At 46.3% G+C, this 7,527-nt stretch overlaps 1 protein-coding gene across 1 annotated transcript in view; it reads right to left on the bottom strand.

The window, feature by feature from the left end:
- Positions 1–449: 449 nt before the first annotated feature.
- Positions 450–7,527, bottom strand: part of NTRK3 (neurotrophic receptor tyrosine kinase 3) — a 551,343-nt gene continuing 544,265 nt past the window's right edge. Inside the window, exon 18 of the transcript XR_007153153.1 lies at positions 450–1,032. The gene's annotated coding sequence lies outside the window, so the exon portion shown is untranslated. The remainder of the gene's footprint in view (positions 1,033–7,527) is intronic.

Here is a 7,527-nt window from a genome sequence, read left to right as displayed (position 1 = left end):
GGTAAACTATCCTCCTTCTGCTTATATTTTTGTAAAGGTATTCTCCATCTCTCGAAGCGTGGTGGCCAAAGAGGAAAAAGCCAAGGCCACAATCTAGAAACCGGACTGCAGGGGGAATTTAAGAAATTTGAAGGAGAAACTGCTTGTGTGCCTCGAAAGAAGGCACATGCCAGAGCCGCTCACAGCTCGGCATCAGCAAGCCTATTTGCAACACTCACTGCCAGAGAGGGGGCTTTACCTCTTCAAGGGGTCCTGTGGCACTCACAGAGCACTTTGACAGCTATGACTTCATTGGGTGCTCATTACAACCCTCCGTGACAGGAGGGGGGTTGTTAGCGGCTCTTTTCTGTGGCTTAAGAAACTGAGGCACAGAAGGGATAATGCTTTTCAGCAGGAAGTCGAGCTCAGAGGTCCTCTGTGTCCTCAGCCCATCACCTCCCTCCACCTCACTTGCCATTTTATCACAGACAATATTTAACATAGACCCCATGTCTTTCCTAAAGAAATAAAAATGAAAAAAAACTCACTGAAAATATTAGAAGGGGCCCAGGAAACAAAAAGCAACATTGAACTGATAGTTATGAAAAAAAATGATATTTGATAAAAATAGGGGTTGGGTTAGACATGATGAATTTTAGTAGTAAATGTGGATAGCTGATCATAGTTCATTATTATGTTTTTAGAGCCATGTCAAGGACAGAGTTGAAGCATCTATTGAAACATCGTGATTTGCGGAATAGAGGGTCTGGTGTCCTGGTGACTTCTCCAGTGATTTCTTCCACCTCATTGTTCCTTAAAGAGGGAGCATGTTCTCAGGTTCATTGCTGTTCTTAAGGTATAAACCCTTCTTGTGCCATCACAGTAAAGATCTCATTTGATAGAAAAAGCCTCTTATCCCCCTCAAGATTTAGATGCTGCAAACCTTTGTGTCAATATTATAACCATTCCACTAAATAAATGAACACTGTGCTGACATGTGGTCTGTGGTGCTCCTGTTCCGTAGGGGCATAGTACACTCACACTGGGAGGGGCCTGGAAAACAAAAGAGAAAGCCACTGTTTACCATTTATCTGTATATTTAACAGCCAGGGGGAAAAAAAAGCCAGAGAAATTTGAAGGAAAAGCTGTTGGTAGCAGGCTCTCCTTTCTCAATCGAGCCAGAAGGAAGGGATGACTTCAAAAAGACAGACTGAGGCATTATAATAGGCTTGTTGTCCCAGAGTCTCTGGTGCAAAAGCAACTGATGAGGTGCTAATGAGGAGCTAATCACTTGGTCCATGGAGCTGGAAAGAGACTGACGGATGGCTGCTAGAACATATAGTTTTCTTCTCCAGGAACCTAGCTAGGCTCAGTCACAAGCGCGGCTGATGCTCAGGGTAGGGAAGAAGGAGATGGGCCCAGAGGGCTTTCCTTGACTTTCAGAGATAAAAGCCAGACTTTAAGGGCTGGAGTCAGGGACAGCGATGGACCATAGGAGTTCAGAGTTTGGGCAGCGTTCAACAGCAGGTGTGAGATGTGAACTGACTGCAAGATGAACACCGGGCTGACTCTGTAGGATGGGAGGTTGTGCACACCTGTTCTGGGTGAGACTTGAGAAGGTACGCTTTAATGACAGCTGGTTGGAGCCGTCCCTGGGTGAAGTAGATCGGCTTAGCCCTCACTGGAATCAGAGAGAGGGCTTGTCTGCAACTAGCTGCCAGCTGCCCATTTATACTAAGGACACTTCCACCTCGGGCCAGATAATTGAGGTGACTTGTGCACAGCCACCCACCAAGTAACACCCAGTGCAGTTACTCACTTCCAACCCAGTGTTCCTTCCATGTCCCATGGAACATCTAACTTTCCCAGGGAAAATCGGACCCTTTCTCATCAAGTTCTGATTCAATCTGAATGTTTTAAGTTTCCTATCTAAAGGCTTCAACTCCAAGATAGCTTCAGTAATCTGCTTGAACTATGTATATCTGTTCACATGTATATCTGTCCTTAGCACAGTTCACATGTATATCTACTTAGCACGTATTATTCAAGCCAAAATTCAGTGCTTCTCCCCGCCTGACCATCCTCCAAATTAATTACATAAAATCTATATCAAGGTTTAGTTTGGTTTTGTGTTTCTCTGAGAAAACTAGTCCAACTTTTAAATACGAAGGTTCTGAAAACTTGGGATCCAGTCTCCTTTGAAAACACCCTAACTTCATAAAATGATCCATAGTGGAGAAAGTCACAGGCTGTGTGATGATATTAAAAGAAAAGATGAGCTGTAGAGAAGTTTAAGAAGCCACATGTCTGGAGCATACTTACTTGCATGCACATAGACACAGATATCAGTGGGAGGAACATGCAGGGCACATTGGCTTGTTGGGTCATATTGGACCAAGACGAGTGAAGATGCATTTGTGGGGGGCGGAGGGGATGGCGTGCACATGTGTGCATTTAAACAAGTATTATAAATAATGAGGGATGAATGTAGTTTGCACTACGTGAGCTTGAGCATCTAGAACAAGATGCAACACTGATAATTGCTTTCAAATAACGTCCTCAGGTTTGCCTCTGTATGACTGTGACATTAGTTGGCCCAGAAATCTATTTTCCCCAGTCAATAAACACAGTGTCCTTGGCCGGAAGCTTTCATTTCTCCTAAAGAAATATCTGAGAACATACAAGGAGACTGTTACTCCTATTCAAAGCAAGAGGCAAGGTAGGAAAAACAATTTCAGAGAGAATCAGAATCAGTAAAACCCCCGGAGAAATATGCTCTCTGGGCTTCACGGTATTCTAAACTCTGCAGGTCAGTTTCCCAAGACACCCGGGATGGTGTGGAGCAGCCCGAAGGAGGGAATCTGAAGGTGGAGGAGTCGGAATCTAAACTAAAGGCCTTTTCTTCAGACTTCTGATGTAATTAACAGCCTTGGTTCGTAAAGAAGCCATGAGTTCAGATTTGAGGTTTCCGCTGGCCGCTGTGCCTTCACGTGGCATGGCACAGTTGGGTCAGAAAGGGTCCAGGCCACACTGGAGCCCACCACCCCATAAGGAAAGAGCTGACACACCGGGGCTTCTGAGAGGTACACACTCTGTCCCAACCAGGAGAGGAAGGAGCTGGGGCTGCCTCTCTCCCATAAGGATTGTGGGAAACCCCTGCACAGACCCAGGGCAAGCCCTTTGTCCATCAGAACCCACTACCCCATCTGGCCACCTGGCTGTAGCCCTGACCTGCTACATCCACACCAAGAATTGCTGGGGGACCCCGGGGAGTGGGGTAGGGGGGGGAGAGCAGGGTTCACTGAGGCAGTGCACACTAATTCTTCATAAACCATTTCACTTTGTGCAGCGTCGAGATATGCTGCAAAGCCGTTTTGTCATCAGCAGAGTGGCTTCCACGCCTTGATGTGCAGTCCCCTCGGGAAAAACCAAGACAGTGACCCCCACTGTCACTCCCACGGAGTGGAAAACTTGGCTCAGCACTGTGGTTAGAGAGAGGTCAAGAAGCTCCCTCTGCTGGGCTCAGACCCCAGTCATGGCTTCTCTGCTCCTGGGGGCTAAAAGTTCACGGATGGAGTGAGCAGTGGGTGGGGAAGGGATGGGCCACCGAGGGTTCCAGATGGGATTTGCAGAGATACACCACTTGCATCCCAATGAGCTTTGCAGTAAACTTCACTGCACAGAGGTTAATCTAGATGTCAACGTTGTCTGACAGCATCGAAATTACTCTGGGGCAGGGCTCCTTCACAAGTCTTAATATAACAGTCAATTCCATCCTGCCTGCAGGAAATGAAGGTTTTCTGCTTTGTGTGCCGAATCATTCAGCGCCAATTTTCTCACTGTTTGAAGTCCTAACTGTTTGTGGTCCTGGAATTCACCTCACATTAAGACTTTCATGGAGTAGGAGATGTTGGATTGTCAGTCCCATGGAGGCAAGAGGATACAGCCAAAAGAAAAAAAAAAAAAGGAAAAAGTAAGAAGCACAAAAATGAAAGAAAATCTTCTTTACTGAGATTTACTTCTCTTCTGCAGAAAGCAGAAATCAAATCACCTGGACCAGGTTTATTCATTTACCCCAGAGGTGGGCTCAGAAGCATCGGCTGAACGTCACATAGCTGTTAAATGGAGACGGGTCACGGAGAGTTCTCCAAGAAAGAAACAAAACATTTAAGGAAGCTATTCATTTGAGTATGTCCTCCCAGTTAACATATCACAAAATTCTTCTTTTTTAATGACTTCCATACACTCTTCTTAAATGAAGGAATAACTATCAGACCTAGACTTGAGTACTGACATTTCTCATTGGGCTTTGGAGAAACTGCATCCAAAACAATGTTCGAGAATATAGTGGATATCAGGGTTCTCAGTCTTCCTTTGGACTTTGATGAAGGACGTCTACACTGGTCATTGTCTAAAGTGATAACAAACCAATTCTTCTCATAATATGTCAAACTGGAAAGCAAGACACCTGAGCTCCAAGGTACTTCTCAGATGCCCTGAGCCTCAGATGCTCAGGACTTTCCTCATCTGTGTTCTCTTGATACATCTAGAAACGTCTAGCTTTGTTGGCTAGAAGTGTCTCTTGCAAACTACAAGTTTGGGCCATAGCACTGCACACAAAGCAATGTTTACCTTGGTGATTAGAGGAAAAATTAACAGAGCTTACTGTCCTGCCTCAGTATGAGGGGAAATAACTCAGCACACTGGTTTAAGACACCATCCCTACTGCAAGTATCAGACAAGGCCTAGTTTTAAATTTGGAACTTAGCTAAAAAGGAAGGGGAATCTGAATTTTATTACTTTGATCAAGAATTCCAAGTATTTTGAGGGGGATCTCAATCTCCACAGATCTCCTTGTGAAATAGGAAAGCATCTATATTGGCACACTGACACTTGGGCCAGAGACATCTCTTGTTGCAACGCATAGAATTTTTTTAGGAAGTCAAGGAAAACTATGCTTGGGGAGATTGCACCAGGGAAAGAAGCCATGATTCAGTTCCTTAGGGTGAAACAGTTTATGCTTACAGCAAAAGTCCTAATGCCCAAAGTAGTGACACGAATGTTCATCACATCCACCAGTCACTTTTCCAAAAGAGTGAGCATGATCGGCATCTCGCATTCTCTCTGTCCCATCCCTTCTAGGGAGTGGTTGCATCTACAGTCCTGGTAAATTCAATGCTGACTCCCAAATGGAAAGTAGTAGAAAGCACTCCTGCAAGGTAATCTATCAGACTGCCAGAAGGAGGGATTTTCAGATGCCCAGAATGTTGTCACCAGCATTAATCCAGGGAGCACCAAGTGATCAAATTTTACAAAATGACAGATTTCCCAATAGCATCTTTCTGTCTCTTGTAGGCCAGTCCATCTCTGGATAGCTCATCTCCAAGGAATGTGAGACTGAAAGAGACCAAGCATCAAGGAATCCGTTTGCTGAGTCCAAGCAGAACTTCACTGAAGTCAGTCTAATTAAATATAGAGACATAAACATGCAATGTATATGGGCCTATACTCCCCCTCAGATGATGCTACCAATGATGTTAAGCAATCCCAAAGCATTTTCTGGAGTCTATATTGAGATCTTAACAATGATACAAAGACTTGGAATTTCCCTTTAAAACCTATTATGTGCTAGCCTGAACATTTTATTTGGTATCAAAGAAAAGTTTGGCACACCAGGGACCAACACCAAAGTGGCTACAGCACCAAGCCCTGAGCTAAGGGTGCCATTTCTTGCTCTAAGGCAAATGCCATTGGGTACTCTAGCAGGCTGGCTCCACCAAAGCTGACAATAGCCATCCCGGGGGCATCTGAGAGTGGTCCTCTAGCCTGTCAGGACATGGCTCATTCAACCAACACCTAGAGGCGTTTCTTGGCTTCAGACTCTAAGCAAAGCACAGCGAAGCTCTCAAAGCCCAAGACTGCCTGTTGCAGTAACCACACCTCGAACAAGACAATCCGGCTGCTGTTTAGTTTGGGAAAAGAGGAGCAAGGACACCATTCATCATTCCTGAAAGGAAAAGGACTTGGGTGAAGAGTCTGCATCCTAAAATACTGCCCTCTTTCCAACATCCTACCTCCTGGAAATAGCATTTGAAGGGAAACATCTGTTGGTTTCTGAGTTCAAATTGCCAGTGGCCTGCATGAGAGGTACGCAGGTGTGTCTCCCTATCTTGGAATGGTTTCTGCCGGCTCACGGTGCATCGGTGTGGAATGGAGTAGCCAGCTAGCTGAGGAAGGAAAGCCTGTGGAAATCAGCCATGGGGCCAGGCGGCAGCCGGTGAGCCAGTGTGCCTGTCCCCCTACCCCCCAATATCCCTCAACCCTACCAATCACTACAGTCTTCCCTATGTGCCTTCCAGAAACAGTTTCTTGCCTTGGGTAACTTTTCCTTCTCCCCTTCCATACCTGCCTTTCATCTTGTCTCTTATTTCTGATAAGCAAGTAAAAAAGCAGAGAAAACAAAATAGGTGGGAGCAGAACAGATTTTTTTTTTTTTAATTGAGAAGAATCCCAAGGATATCTATTCTGGTCTCTCAAATGTCTCAGATGAGAAATCTGATACTCTGAGAGATTATGACCTGGCCATGGTCACCTGGGTAACCAAGAGCAGAGCTGGGAATTTGACGGTCTTTCCACATCCCTGCATGCTCCCACCCAAGCTCCCATGCATCCTGTAGTGTCCCAGCACAACGGAATCCTTCCGCTTTTGAGGGGGTGTCTCACGCACCCCCAGAAATTGGCTGTCAGCTCTCCTATGGGTGTTGGTTTCTGTAGTATTTAGCACCAAAAATATTTGCACTAGTATATTCCACAAGATAAGCATCACTAGAGAAGAAGGGTAAGGTTCAGCCTGAACCCAGAAGGACCAAGGCTCCTTGGCCTCCAGAGGGAAGCCTCTCTCCAGGGAGGATCTGGGCATGATCTGCTGAGTGGAGGAACACAAGTCTCTCATCTGTTAGCAAGAGAACGCTCAGTGAGTCTCGAGATCCACTGAGGTCAGGGATATAATAAGAGGGCGGCATCTGGTTCACGTCCAAAGTCAAGAACAGGGAGGACCCTTGGCCATGCCTCCTTACTCCAAGGTGGGCACCCGACAGCAGGTCCCTGTCACTCAGTCCAGGAGGGGACCAGATGAGGAAGACATGGCAGGGAGGTCAGCCTCAGGGACCTGGAGCTTCCCCCAAGGCTCACGATGGTGTCTGCATCCAACCGCATCTTCACGGTCCCTCTAGCATGCTTTTTTAAAATGTGGATTTTGGTGTGGAGGGGTGACAGTGGGACAGACTGGGGTGGCTACACTGGCTGATGGGATGTCACTGTAAGACTCATTTAGTCACACTGAGCTCTTTGAAAATAAATAGATGGATAGGCCTTCGCCAGAGCTTTCTAGGTGTGCAAAGAGGCTGGGGATGGGGAAAAAGACCAAACACGCCCTCTGGGTCTAAAGTCATCTCGGACATCTGCCATTGTGACGGAGGCACCAAGAAGGAGAGGAGTGTCCACAGGACCCATGTGGGCCCAGGCCCTCGAGCCCCCGGTGGCAGCTGC

The sequence above is a fragment of the Prionailurus viverrinus genome, chromosome B3 (assembly GCF_022837055.1).
Source record: "Prionailurus viverrinus isolate Anna chromosome B3, UM_Priviv_1.0, whole genome shotgun sequence".
Taxonomy (NCBI): domain Eukaryota; kingdom Metazoa; phylum Chordata; class Mammalia; order Carnivora; family Felidae; genus Prionailurus; species Prionailurus viverrinus.
Note: the sequence above shows the minus strand (reverse complement) of the source record. Positions and strands in the feature narration are given on the sequence as shown.